The 15,576-nt window shown below is 41.7% G+C and overlaps 1 protein-coding gene across 4 annotated transcripts in view; it reads left to right on the plus strand.

The window, feature by feature from the left end:
• shank2b (SH3 and multiple ankyrin repeat domains 2b) overlaps positions 1-15,576 on the plus strand; it is a 100,034-nt gene that overhangs the window by 61,483 nt on the left and 22,975 nt on the right. The gene's annotated exons all lie outside the window — the stretch shown is intronic.

Consider the following 15,576-nt stretch of genomic DNA (forward strand, 5'->3'; position numbering starts at 1 on the left):
CTTGTCTGTATAAACAAACGATTGTGAGCACTCACCTCAACTTAGCTTACATTTCATAGGTTTATTGTGAGCATATAGGCGTATGTAAAATGGAAATTCAGTGAAAACTTAATTTAGACATAGATTTTTTTTCTCCATAAAAGCACTGGGGCTGACCCGAAAGCCTGGCTCTCTGGAGGCAGACAGCAATTCAAACAATAAGAAAGTCAAAAAAGCTGATTGATGGGAGTGGAGACATATAACCATTCAAAAACTGATAGACAAAGGAGGAAACCCTCCATGATAAAATAAAATATAACTCAAGCATGGGTTGTGCCTCAGCAGTGTTTGATTACACATTTACAGTATCTGCAAAAGCAGAGTAAATCAGCCTTATTTGTTTGGTTCCCAAACTGTTTGATAATTGAGCTAAGCATTATTTAAATAATATGCACGAATAATCAATAGATATGCCATTAATATAAATGTATAAAATGTATGTATATAAATGTATATTGCCTCTTTAACTAGGATAGTGAACAACAGTGTCAATTTCCATTGTATAGGCGAGATAGAGGTAGTTCAAGTCTGTTGTCTGTTTTTATTCAAAGTTGTTGTTATACATCATGCTAGTCATGGGAGGTATTATGATTCGTCACACTTGCACATGTTTTTGGTGATCAATCCTCATCTTGGATTTGATTTAATCTATTTAGCCACGTTTTGTGCTCCATTTGCAGTATAGCTATCTAGCGATTTGAAGTCATTTTGCAGTATAGATGTATAGCGATTTGCAGTCCGTTTGCAGTATAGCTGTATAGCAATTTGCAGTCAAACAATATGATTGCATTACAGCAACCCTGGCACCCCTGAGTACATCAGTGGTCTCCTTGGGAATCCACAATTTAGTCTTGTCTATTTTGGTTGGCTCTGCTTAGTCACACTCACCAAAACAGACAATCTCCAATTACTTTGCAGACGTCCAGTAGAAGTGAAGTAGCAGACCAGTGTCACAATGGCAATGCAATATCGGGCGTAAGCCCCAATCACCGATTTGAAGACCCAGATTATAATGGTCACCAAACATTGTCCCCTTTGACCGTGGTGATAGGCTGTTTACTCAACAACCATAGTGTATTGCTGCATCTGTGAAAACCACATGTGGCTGATAATGTAAAATGTATCTTATCACTCTTTTCATCTTTCTACTTAATATTTCCTAGTTCTGCTCTGTAGGTTGTCTTACGCAAGTGGCTCACAGACAGCACTGCATCCTGTCAAAGCCGATAGAGCAGAGCTTTGTAGTGAGCTTGTGTCAGCTTTTCTTTGCTTGTGGAATTATTCAACATTTGGTTCACATGAGCATTCGGCTTCATATCACATCCAGGAAAAACACAGACAGACACACACACACGCACCCACTCACAGCAGTAAAATTAAGTTCCTGTATTTAGCTGAATTCTGAAAGCTTAAAGGGATACTTCAGGACTTCGGCAATATGGCAATAAGTACACATAGTTTGATCTTATTGTGGGTATACACGTTTAACTGTGTGCAGTTTGAAATAGGTTGCTAACTTGCGTTAGCACAAGGAATGGAAGTCAATGGTATCTGCTTTCTCTGACTGCCTCAGTATTGGATACAGAGACATAAAAATGTCTGGGCAAACCTGGTAATGTTTGGGGTTCCTCTGGGGAGAATATCGCTGTCTTCTTGTAAACTGTCACCAGGTTTTTCAGGAATGTTTTGAGGATGTATCGACAGTGACTATTACCCATAGTTACCATGGGGCCTTAGCAACCTAAGGATAATGCTCCTATACATTTCTACATAGTTATTTAAAATTTTTTATTTACTGATAAGTTACTACTGTTTTGGCTTGGCTAATTATGGCTTGCAAGGAGGCTTATGTTTCTAGACACAGTTGCCAGCTTTTTTGTTTTGTTTGGCTGTAGGTTCTTGCTATCTTGACAGTAAATGTGCCTAAAATCTGAGAGGAATGAGACATAAGGCAGGGCTGTGGAAGGTATTCTGGCATTGCAAACTCTGTGCTCTTACAACTCTTTCATTGACAAGCACTTCCTTTGTCAGAGTACTTTTTGATTAATTGTGGTTGTATGTGGTTACACACTGGTTACGATCAGCAAGGTGTTAAGGAGAGGGCCGAGCATCCATCCTTGAGGGACACCCATAATGATTGTGAGTTTAGGTGGAGGTAATGTTGCCTACTCTCAACTCCTGGGGTCAGCCCATCAGGACGACCTGGATCCAGGTCATCCAGGTTACCAGGCTTTAAGGACACTAATGTTTGGTGCTGGAAAAAGTAAATAAGCATTCTCATAGCATTCTCACACAATGTTTTTGCGTAGTAGAATGATTGTTGAAAGAGCATCATGGACAGAAGCCACTAAAGCCTTGAGCTGTTTGGTCTGCTATGCACTGCCGCTGTCTTTCAAATCCATTGTCCATTGGCAATCTCCGGTCAAAACATGTTTGGTCCAATATCACCATGAAATAAAAATGTATCCTTCGAATCATGATGACAAGCTATTGTGTTGTTTATTTAAGTTAGCTAGCTAGCAGTGTCCAATCTACTGGATGATGTTTAAAAAAAACGCAGATTGGAGGGGAGGGGAGTGTGGTAGAGCAAGAACTAACGCCCTCCGTGTTCTGGCCTTAAAAAGAGGAAATACTTTGACGCCCTGTACATTTATCAATATATCTGATGATTGGACCATAAGACATCCGATAGCTCTATCGATCAAGGAAAACAACTACACAAAATGAACTAAATTAAAATTACAACTACAAAAAAATGTCAGATCTCGCTTGCCCTTTATTACACACTGTGATTTAATACTGTGTTTTTTTTTTTAATACAAAAACATTCCTTATGTTCAATAATGTGTGAATCTCACTTCCCTATAAATCTCTTAGACATGATACACATGACCCAACGTCCCCTCAGGGTGAAGTGCCCCTTTAAGTGTGAAGAAAAGTAATTTGTCTTGTTTTCAGCCTGTAGGTATGCTGAATTTTCAATATGGGTGTGTAGACTTGTTATCCACTGTATCCACTGCCTTATATCCAACATCCAGAGGTGTGACCTTAGTGCTGAAAGAGTTACTGAGTTGCAACTGTCATGTAATGTAAAATGGAAGCCCTTAGCGGCACATGCATTATGTTTTTTTTTATTCATGTAGTTGACATGACGTCGCCCCGGTAATGTCTGCTGCTCTGGGCGGCCATAGGAAAATGGCCCTCCAAGCATTGTTGGCTTTACTAGGTGTAGTATTTTAACATGTATACATAAAAATGTATTTAGAACCCAGTTACGGTACAATCATTAAACAAACACGTTACATAAAAGATTCAGTATATAGTATTTTGTAGTCTTTAACATTCACCTGCATGCGTCAATCACAATCAGGCCTTGTTTGTTTGAACAGCCTCTCCCTCAGAATATAGCAGCATTATTGATGATGCCATCGTGTGTGTTCCAAATGGCACTTAGTTCCCTATATAGTGCTTTATGTTTGGCCACACCCAATGAGACGTGGTGTTAAGGTGAACAGGGTGCCATTTGGAATGAGGCCTGAGAGCCAACAACACAAGGCTAATCACTGGACCCTCTCACAGACAACTTGTAATAACCTAGCTTGTGTGTGTGTGTGTGTGTGTGTGTGTGTGTGTGTGTGTGTGTGTGTGTATGTTTGAGAGAGAGATAGTGAGGGTGAAATTGGAAGTAATTTTTTGTGTACACACAGTTTGTGTGTGAGAAAATCCTGAATGTTGTCCTCCTCCTGAGCCTTGGTTCTCCGACACAGGCATTTTGTCACCTCTGGATGGTACAGGATCTAGACGGTCTGATGGGGTCCTGAGAAAATGAAGCATTGGTTTCTTCTTCTTAAACAAAGCTTCAATCGTAATGCATAATTAAATGAGTCCTTTTTCGATGACTTGGTTGTATCCAGACGCCGTCTTCAGAGACGCGAGGGCAGGCCCTACCTGGAGGTACTTCACGGCCTAATAACCACACAACCTGTCACTACAATAAGGAGCTCTTCTTTCTGTGACCTATTTTTAGGACAATAGGAAAAGGGGCGTGTTTGAACCGACAGTGGCAGTGAACCAACATGATCATCTATCTCCAATTTTTCATTTGGAAAACATTGTTGAAGATTACTGACTGACTGATCCCTGCCGTCTTACATTGCGAGAATTCTTTATTATGTACTGAATAGTCAGTACCATCATTATACTGCCTATTCATTAGCTGGGGCCTAGTTGTTGAGAGCATTGGGCAAATGGTCGCTGCTTCTAATCCCCAAGCCGGGAGTAAAAATTGGGTTCTCTCCCAGCAACACCATTAACCCTCATAGCTCCCATGCTATTTCTGTAAAGAGGGATGTGTTTTTTGTATAGTTACTTGATTAAATAACGGTAAAAAAATAAGCAAAATAATGAGGATTCTTGTAAATGCATATGTGTGTCTCTCTGACGGTCAGGTTGGCTGGGGCCTACTTTTATGTGGACATGTATGAAACATCAGGGGCTGTTTGTGGCCGTGATGCGTGAGCTACATGGCTGGTAGATGTTTGGCACAATCCAGAAATCTTGATTAGTCTGTACCTTGTCTGTTTTATTGCTACCTTTCAGTGCGTTAGATAACTTACGCAACGTTATCCGTTTCACTCTGTGATTGAAAATAACAGCAATGGGTCTCTGCATCTTGTGCTGGTCTGTATAACCACATACAGAATCAGACATTTATGAAATGAAACACTTGCCATTGCTTGTCATTGTATTGTTTTCAATACAATGACATTTGTAGAGTCTTCGACCACGTCCGATCGCAGAGTCTCTCCGCAGTCCTCACACTTGAGTCCGTGTTCTGGGACTCCCCTTCCCTCTTCAGTTTGAATTGACGTAGATGTAGAAAGCGAATGGCGCAGAACAACACTACACACATTTGGCCCGTTTTAGACCCATGGCTGCCTGCTGTAACAGTGTGAAGTGAACCCATGCACAATGCAGTGTGTGTGTGTGTGTGTGTTGTTTGTGTGTGTGAACGTAAGAGTGCTGCGTCCTGCGTGTTGCTCATCTCAGCATCTGTGCAGCCACTCGTGCCACCGTCATGCAGCCAAGTCTACCTTTAATTCAGCCCTCCCAGAAATGCCTTTTGACATGGGGGGGCTACAGTCAGTGATGTCACCCAGCTGCTCCTCTGTGCACTTGGTAATTATCCGTCTCAAGACAAAGGAGTTCCTCCAGCCTTGACAACTCCTACAACAGGAGCAGCGTATCTGGCGGGGAGGTTGTGTTTTATCACTGAATTGGAGCAGGGCTGTGGGTGAGTGGCCTTTCCTAACCCTCCCCCCTTTGAAGTGGCTCAGTGAAGCTGCAGTGAATCGAACTGAACTCCGTCGGCTACTGGCCTTTTCCCTCTGACCTGATAACATTCCTGTCCAATAGAGGAAGAAAACATTTGGCACAGGCTCCGATCACGTGCTCCGATCGAAAGTAGCTTGCTATTCAAGGAAAAGGTGCCCTTCTTTCCGGTCAAAGAGAGCTGACTGTCTTGTACACTTCCAAGGCTTCAGGACAACAGCTGTTTCAGCAGGCTTTTAATTTTTAGGTGTGTCAAATGGCGTGTCAAGTGAATTTTTAATTGTTTCTATCTTTTTGACCCCTGCGTACTGGATGGTGAATCAGATGATTAATAATTATTGTCGTCTGTTCAGTTGTTAACTCCACATTCTGCCCTTATTTTATTTGGCGGTATATGGATTGCTTTTCCCATCTTTTTTTTTTCTGGTTACTCTAAAATGGCTCCTGTTTTTGTGTCTTTGGTCTGGGCAGAGGTACCTGAGGGTCTCTAGTTCACTGAGTAGTGTTATATAATACTTGGGCTTAACAACATTGATGTTCAGTGTTATGTAATTACTGTGTGTGTATGTGTGTGTCACTATAGTTGTGCACATGTCATTATCTGCATGTGTGTGTGTGTGTGTGTGTGTGTGTGTGTGTGTGTGTATGAGAACGTACACACTTGCATGCATGCTTGCTTTGTTAATTCTACTGGAAGTGACCAGAAGTGACACAAAATCCTATTTATGAAATATGAAGGGCCCTGTAGACACTGGCAAACTGCCTCCCTCCCTCCCCCCACTCCCTTCCTCCTTCCCTCCCTCCCTCCCTCCACCCTGCCTGCCAAACCACTTTGTATTTGCTGCCATCCACCCACATTACTTTTAGATGCTAGTGGGGTCCTGCAGGGCTGTTGAGATGAAGTGCACTACAAACTATGGTTGTTCTTTCCCTTTTAATGTCGACTGGATGGACAGGGTCAGAGACTGAGAGGAAGGCTGCAGTGACCCTGGGCAGGGGCCGTAAGAGAGAGGCTGCAGTGACCCTGGGCAGAGGCCGTAAGAGAGAGGCTGCAGTGACCCTGGGCAGAGGCCGTAAGAGAGAGGCTGCAGTGACCCTGGGCAGAGGCCATAAGAGAGAGGCTGCAGTGACCCTGGGCAGAGGCCGTAAGAGAGAGGCTGCAGTGACCCTGGGCAGGGGCCGTAAGAGAGAGGCTGCAGTGACCCTGGGCAGAGGCCGTAAGGGAGAGGCTGCAGTGACCCTGGGCAGGGGCCGTAAGAGAGAGGCTGCAGTGACCCTGGGCAGAGTCCGTAAGAGAGAGGCTGCAGTGACCCTGGGCAGAGGCCGTAAGGGAGGCTGCAGTGACCCTGGGCAGGGGCCGTAAGAGAGAGGCTGCAGTGACCCTGGGCAGGGGACGTAAGAAAAACGCACCCTGTTCTCTACAAAGCGCAGAACTATTTTCTGAGCCAGGTTTAAAATGAGGGCACATCCGAGTACGCTGAAGGGAATTGGGAGCCATTTGGGGCTGAAGATGAAGTCAGAGGAACCCGTGATGTACAGAGAGAAGTGACATGCAGGGCTTAGCAGCTCATTGTCCCTTTATTGAGTTAATGTTTGCTGATAAATATATATACACCGATCAGCCATAACATTGACCACTGACAGGTGAAGTGAATATCACTGATAATCTCGTTATCATGGCACCTGTCAGTGGGTGGGATATATTAGGCAGCAAGTGAACATTCTGTCCTCAAAGTTGATGTCTAAGCAGGAAATATTTGCACACGTAAGGATCTGAGTGACTTTGACAAGGGCCAAATTGTGATGGCTAGACAACTGGGTCAGAGCATCTCTAAAACTGAAGCTCTTGTGTGGCGTTTCAGGTCTGCAGTGGTCAGTATCTATCAAAAGTGGTCCAGGAAGGAAAAGCGGTGAACCAGCGACAGGGTCATGGGCGGCCAAGGTTCACTGATGCACATAGGGCGTCAAGGCTGGCCCGCTTGGTCCGATCCAACAGACGAGCTACTGTAGCTCAAATTGCTGAATTAGTTAATGCTGGTACTGATTGAAAGGTGTCAGAACACACAGTGCATTGTAGTTTGTTTGCGAATGGAGCTGTGTAGCTGCAGATCAGTCAGGGTGCCCATGCTGACCCATGTCCACTGCCAAAAGCGCCTACAATGGGCATGTGAACATCAGAACTGGACCATGCAGCAATGGAAGAAGGTGGCCTGGTCTGATGAGTCACGTTTCCTTTTACATTATGTGGATGGCCGGGTATGTGTGCGTCGCTTACTTGGAAAACACATGGCACCAAGATGTAGTTTGATGCAGTTTGGGAAGAAGGCAAGCTGGCCGAGGCAGTGTGATGCTTTGGACCATATACTGCTGGGAAAACTTGGGTCCTTTTTTCTAGCTTTGCAAGACTTCAGCCCTGCCCATAGGAACCTGTTTTGAACCGTCCTCACCGTGCACTTCAAACCAGCTGTTGTTTGCCATTTTTTTTGTAGGTCACTTGATGTCATCCTACGGTTGTTGAGTGATATTCAAATGAGTTGACGGTCATCTCAGTCAGTGGACAGTCGTTTTCACCGTCTACCAGTCTGTAGTTTTGTTGTCCCCAATGTCTGTTGCTTGATCTTGTTCTTATGAACCACCATCTTTGTTATTTTCAGGATGGAAGCAAACTGACGCTCACTGTGTCCCTCTGCCATAGTTGAACCTTTCTTTTATGCACTCAAAGCACTCAACTCTTTTGTCATTTTTAATAGTTACTTTTTTATTCAAATTACCTTTGAGGTACTACTTGCACTATTTCTATCATCCGCTGGTCCTATTGCAAGAGGATAGTGATGACCACAGCAGTGGTTTTTATACTTTCTTGTTAAATTGGATTTGGTTCAGGTAATCACCTAATCAGTACCTCATTAAGTAAAATGAGGTGTGCCTGTGTTTGAATTTAACAGACAATGGAATGGAACGGCTGCCATAATGTAGAGATGCTGATTTAAGAAGAAATAGGCGTGGTCTCTTACTTTTTTCCAGAGCTATACAGCTCCGGAAAGAATTAAGACCACTGGACCTATTTCTTTCCTTTCCAAAATAGTCGAAAAAGGTTTTGAGGGGGTTATAGGGGTGTGGTAATGGCTGATTTAGGGGGATAGTTGGAGCGTGGTTTAGGCTAATTTACAGGGATGGTGTGAGCGTGGTGTAGGCTGATTTAAGGGGATGGTGGGAGCGTGGTGAAGGCTAATTTACAGGGATGGTGTGAGCATGGTGTAGGCTGATTTAATGGGATGGTGGGAGCGTGGTGAAGGCTAATTTACAGGGATGGTGTGAGCATGGTGTAGGCTGATTTAAGGGAATGGTGTGAGCATGATGTAGGTTGATTTAAGGGGATGGTGTGAGCATGGTGTAGGTTGATTTAAGGGGATGGTGTGAGCATGATGTAGGCTGATTTAAGGGGATGGTGTGAGCATGATGTAGGCTGATTTAAGGGGATGGTGTGAGCGTGGTGTAGGCTGATTTAAGGGGATGGTGTGAGCGTGGTGTAGGCTGATTTAAGGGGATGGTGTGAGCATGATGTAGGCTGATTTAAGGGGATGGTGTGAGCATGATGTAGGCTGATTTAAGGGGATGGTGTGAGCATGATGTAGGCTGATTTAAGGGGATGGTGTGAGCATGATGTAGGCTGATTTAAGGGGATGGTGTGAGCATGGTGTAGGTTGATTTAAGGGGATGGTGTGAGCATGATGTAGGCTGATTTAAGGGGATGGTGTGAGCGTGGTGTATGCTACGATCTGAGTGTTAGGAGACTTTCACCTTCCCTAAGGGAGAGGCATGATGGTGTCACTTTGGAACTCCTCATCTTTATGCAGAGTACGGCAAAATATTATATTGTCTCTCTGTTTTATTAAATACAATAGTACAAATAAATCGAAATATTATTTTTTTTATACAGAATATGCAGATGTTATGGGTGCATAATGTTTGCCATATTAGCTTCAACAGCGCCTTATAAATCTTTTTAACGTTTACGGTATCAGGGTATTAGTGGACATGAGATTTCAATCTACTAACCTTTCCGGGAAATGTTGATTAGCAGGGAGTCTATTCCGCGTAGGTGGTCTGTTTTCCTGAGGACAGAGGGCTAGGGATGTTTGTGTAGGAAAGATGGTTTGTCCTTTCCTCAGGAAATTACTACTGCGATGGTAGAGGATCAAACTGACCATCCATAATCCACACCATGTGTCGAACAGCCTTCTGGTCAGTCGGAGACATCTCTGACAGATGGGGGTTATAAGGACTCTTGGCTCAACACAATACTGTCCTGTCCCTCTTCTGTTGAAGACACTGGCTTGGCTCTAAAACCCTGCACCCGGATCAGCTAATATAGGGCCTTGATGCGGAAAATGCGGACGGAATCGCAGAATTTGGTAATAAAAAATGGAATCAAATATGGAATATTGCTGAATTTTCCATAAGTTCATTAAAAAAAAGAATCAGACATAGGCCTTAAGTGTAGTAACCTTAATTATTTCATAATTATAAAATTACAGACGAGTAGGCCTAGAGAAATATTTCCGTTTTTGTTTGTGGTGTTTTGAGGTGGGGGTTGGTCATGCATGGGAGCCTTACATCACGTCACAACTTGGCTGTCACTATGTCGGAGATGCCGTCTGAGACTGCAAAGTTGTCAGAAAAACTAAAATGTCAACTTCAACCAATGAATTCAGAGCTGAGCAATACCCAAAGGAGTATTATGAGTCAGGCGATGATCAGTTTTGCAAATTCTGTGAACATTCAATTGATTGGACATGTAAAAATACGTGATATCCACTTAACGTCTAAAGTCGATGGGAAGAACAAGGAAAAGCACCGTGTTAGCCAGAGCTTGCCTCTTCAAACGACCATTACTTGTGCAGGTGCATCAGCAGATTCAGGATGAGAATATATTTAGGACTTTGTGGATGTGTGCGCAGAGTCTGACATCCCCTTAAAAAAAGCTATGAAAGCTAAGGCAGTTTCTAGTGACGCATCGCATAAAGGGAGTAGCGTTGCCTGAAAATGAGCGCAGCCTGGGTCAACCTCACCTACCTTGTGTGTTCGACCAAAATATGAATAGCCTACTGATATACCGTTTCAAAAGCCTAAATTTACATTCTGCAATGTGAATTATCAGCATGCAAAATGTGATATTACAAATGAGCTATTGTGGTGAAATATAGCAATGCATGTCTGCAGCTTTCTGCCTTTCCATCTAGCTGTAACTATCGCGGTGTCCATCTTGTGTTTACACTTGAAATGTAAATAACTTGCCTTGATAAAAATAATAGTGCAATGCTGTTGCATCATTACAGATTTACTGTAATATCTTATAATTATAGTAGTTTTATTAATTCAATTTATTAGACACTTTCTGATGATAGAATGTGCAAAATCTTAAAACACCGAATTCAGATTTTTTTTTACTGAATATTTGAATTTTGGGGACAAAATGGAATTTGGAAGAAAAAAATTATAAAAAATGAATAGGGACCTACTAACGTTTACCATCCATCTGCGCAATGGAGAATGTACTTAGAAATGGAAAAGTATTTTTATTAAAAGAGATGTTTTACTACCTTACAATAAGACTTAGTGATCGTTTTCTAGATCTCCCAAAGCTCATGTTTATTCTGTGCTTGTGTCAGCCATTTGCAAAAAAGATCTATTTTACTTTACTGTAAGATGTCTTATTAGAAATGGATGAGTGAATGCATTGCCCAAACGGGACATCAATCTCTGGTGAAATCTCCATTCTGTTTGCCTGTCATGTTTCTGCCTAAGTTCCAGTGATCACTGTTATTTCATGGTTATTTCATGTGATGTAGGCATTAGTTACCGTTTAATCCAATGAAACTATAAGGCAAGCCTCTGGGTCATATTCCAGCATGCTATCGACAGCTCTAAGAAAGGTCTCTCCAGTTTACCTAGCAGCCAGTCTGCTTGTACCAGAACCATGAAATGACAGTTGAATACTGTGACATGCTGTCATGATGCGGAGTAGGCAGGACACAAGGCTCCGAGCGATGATGCAGAAACATTCCTTTTATTAGGCTCCATCGCACAGAACAACCAATGACTTAACACTAGAACCGCTAAATGTCTGCGCCAATTGGGGTTTGAGTTCATAATTAAAATGAACGTCCATTTTGAAAGCTACACCCTCCTCCTTCCATGACTGTGCCTAAATAGGCGTATATTACATTGTTCCGTGGTCATAATTCTAAACTCACAAACGGAAAACTATTTAGAGATTATTTACCTGTTTAGTAGTCTTTTTTACAGTGTTTTCTGACTTAATCCGCCAAAGGCATACACCACTTAGCACTGGTACCCATACAGCCGCTAATGGTACCCATTATTGAAACACAATACAAACGATATAGGCTACTCAACAATTCGACATCAACTCGATAGCTCCACTCCAACCCCTAGGAGAGTCCTGCAAAGATGCCCAGTTTTTGTAGACTATTCATTTGGACAAATGGACCTTGTCTTTTTCTAATAACTCCTCTTGCTTTTTCGATTACTTATTCATTTAATCTATAGACAGTTCATGTAACCTATAGATTGGCTGTGTACACATTTATTAGGGCCTAAAAAAGGATGAAAATACTTTAGTCTGTGTTCTTAGAAATAATTGTTTTGTATTATTTTCTTAATCTTTCTTTTTTCTAAACCGTTTCAATACAAACAAATTATTGTATTCTCCAAATTTATTAACCACTTTAAACAAACAAGTTCTGTAATTCATAATTCTTTTGACAATTCTATGTAGTTTGATAACGACCCAGTAGATGAACTGATGCTCTGGCTGGATGGTGATGCTGCAGCGGAGAATGTGTATGCTAATAGGGCCGGTTCGTACGCTAATGATGCCAAACGTCGTTCGGCTCTGGCGAATTCTGGGTGTCTGAAAGGCGTGGCATTAAATGCACAAGTCTTAAACAATAATCCACAACAGTAGACACAAAGGTCAACTTAAATCAGATCCCCAATTTGAGACAATACAGGTCAGCTGCCTGTAGTTCAGGACCAACAAACTCAACCCAGAGGGCATCCCTGTTGCATACTGTTTTTACTTACATTTTATGCAGCGTCTCAACTTTTTTGGGAACAGAGTTGTATCTTAATACACTGTACTTGATTTGATACCCATCCCTGTCATATCAGGTATACTTTAATATGAAATGCAGCGTTTTTCTTGCCGCCAAGCTGCCAGTAAGCTACAATCAAAGTCACGGTAATCCCTTTATGGTGTATTTAGAACCTTGAGAATACGTTACCGCATGCAGAGCTCTTGACGGTGTAGTTAGAACCTTGAGGGTACATTACTGTGTGCAGAACTCTTTAGGTAGAATCTGAGGGGTAGATTACTTTGTGGAGATCACCTTTGAACTTCGTCATTGCTTGTGCTTGTTTGGTTTGTGCTTTGGAGGACACCCAAGTTTTATAAAATATTATTCTACTCTGAGATCTACCTTTGACCAGGGCCTATGGGAAGGGCCATTACGCCTCTCTCTTTTGTCTTTAGAATGATCCCCTCCATTATAAAAGGTGCAGCAAGCAGAGCAGCCGGTCAGTTTACACTGCCAGTTTATCATGCTGTAACAGTGGAATGGATCGCTGAGCCAACCATTGTTTTCATTACTGGAATGACACAACTGACAGTATTGGTGTTTACCTCTTCACAGTCACAGTGAGGCGCTGATAGATGTACTTAATAGTACTGAACTGTTTATCACCAAGGGGAAGATGCATTGGTTGGTTAAAATTCATTGGCTAGAGGAGTTAACCTTCCAGTTCTTTAACAACTCTGTCATCCCCTTGCTCTCTTGTCCTTTCTAATAAAAAGGCAAGTACACACAAACACACACGCAGTCTTTGCCCTTAGAGGGTAATGAAGTGGAATCAATAGAAGAGACCTCTCCCCCAAAAGGTGTGAACAGAGCAGAGCCGCCTGCCAATACAGACTGCTGGGGTAACATGATGCTGAGGAATAGACCTGACATAGTGATTAATTAGACCGACAGAGGCACAGTTAACGTCTGTCTGTACTCCTCAGAATCATCTTCATTCGCTAACTACATTTACACATGGTCTTACACAATGTTACTGCACTGGTTCCTAGTTGTAGTCAGCATTTACTTATTTATCATAGTGTTTCTCCCTTGCTTTAGCGAAGTAAACAAATGTTCCCCATGCCAACTGGGATGTTGTTGAGGAGGTTGGACACAGGTGCAGGGAGAACGGAGGACTTTGATGACAGAACTAATATGTAACACCATAGAACAACTCGCAAAGAGATGAAGTCCAGACAGTGACTGACAAGACCCATGCGGGAAGATGTACTTTAAAGTGGGAACACCGGTGAGGGCAATGACGATAAACGGGTGAGGACCGAAATGCAGATATACAGGCGAGTGCAAAAATGACAATAAACACCATGCTCCAAATGAGGGAGAGTTGGGTCTCAGGACGTGGCATCAATAAGGCCCTTGAATTGAATTTATATAGGGATAGAATTCCATATGCTGAAATACATTCATGGGTGGTGAGCATTAAGATGAGTTGGAATCCATTATACATCTTGTGAGGTTTTAGTACTGTGGGCTTTGTAAAAAGACTGCATATGGTTTGTGACCTTAAGAGGAGCAGGAACTAACAGAGGTCTTTGATTTGTTCAGAAATGAAATACTATTAAAAAGTTCGCACACACCTAATTTCAGGGAATTCCTTTTATTTTACTATTTTACATATTGTAGAATAATAATGAAGACATTATGTACAAATTTGCTTGTATAACAAGTATAATTACTGGTGATCAGTCTGGTAATAAGGTGCTTCCTCTGAACAAACATTCGTGTTACCCAGATGTAGAATTTACTTTCAGATTTGTCATTTCCTATTTTACTTCTGGGTGAAGAAAAATGGTATTGTAACACTTACTACAGGGAAGTAGATAAGTTAGGACCAGGCTCTAGGTTCGGAGGAGCAGTTTGTAGATAAATAATAATACCCCAGACAGAAAAGTTTAAATGCCGGCTTGTTTATATAAAAGATTAGAAAGAATTTAGAAGCAGATAGAAATAGTAAATGGTACCAAATAACACAATTTACATAAACAATTCACATAACATGGACATACTATTTGCACTTAAATGCAATCTATTCAAGTTTGAACCTTTCCTTTGGAAAAAAATGAAATAATATTTCTTATCTTCAGTTTAATTCAACCTATTTGGTTTCAAGAATGACTTTCAACTTATGTTTAATTAAAGTTTCTCTTTAATTTGCTATTTAGTTTCTATTATCTTGAGTTAACTCGATTTTCAGTACTAATTGTAGTCTCAGTTTGCCATATATTCTTATTTCAACTTAGGCTATATTTTTTCATCTCTTATTTCCCTATTAACATGCTACGCCAGTGAGCTACTGAAGCTAAGATCTTGCAATATCAAACCAATTTGCCAGTTTGGCACAACATAGGCTACATGGAAAATAACACAAGGAATGTAAAATCAAATATAACATTCACAGTTCAACAGAATGAAAAACTATAGTGAATTATACTCAACACAAACAGTTAAACCTTAATCAGTGTCTTTTCAATAAGTTCAAAATCGTGCTAGCGACCACGCAGTGTTGCCAACTTACGTGACTTTGTGACTTTTCAGACACCATTAGCAACTTTTATTTTAAAAAAGCGACTAGCAACAAATCTAGCAACTTTTTGTGGTGTTATCAGAGACCACCGTTTTTAGAGCATTAAATAACTAACTAAAAACCAACTTATTTTAAAAACAAACTCTTGAATTTACATTAGCGTGATACAAACTACAGTAAATGACAGAAACCAGCTTCGGAAAAAATATATTTGAAGGGTAATTTAAATGTTTAGTTGGTCTCGCGTCCCATTGAATAACATGGGGAGGGCGGGGTTTATGACCTATACTGGGACCACTCACCAGGGGGCGATCGAGACGTTATAGCTTCACTTTTCAGGGCTTGGTCCAGACTGAAAATGAATCGCGCATGCGGGAAGCCCCGCTGGCTTTTCCCGCCCATAATGTAAAATGTAAATGTTCTTTGTCAAAAATAAATTGCCCTCTGTATGATTCGACTCACATCACGTGCAGTTCTCTTAATCTATGACCATGATGATATCTCCCCTTGTGTGTC

This window comes from Esox lucius, chromosome 19 (assembly GCF_011004845.1).
Source record: "Esox lucius isolate fEsoLuc1 chromosome 19, fEsoLuc1.pri, whole genome shotgun sequence".
In the NCBI taxonomy this organism is placed as follows: Eukaryota; Metazoa; Chordata; class Actinopteri; order Esociformes; family Esocidae; genus Esox; species Esox lucius.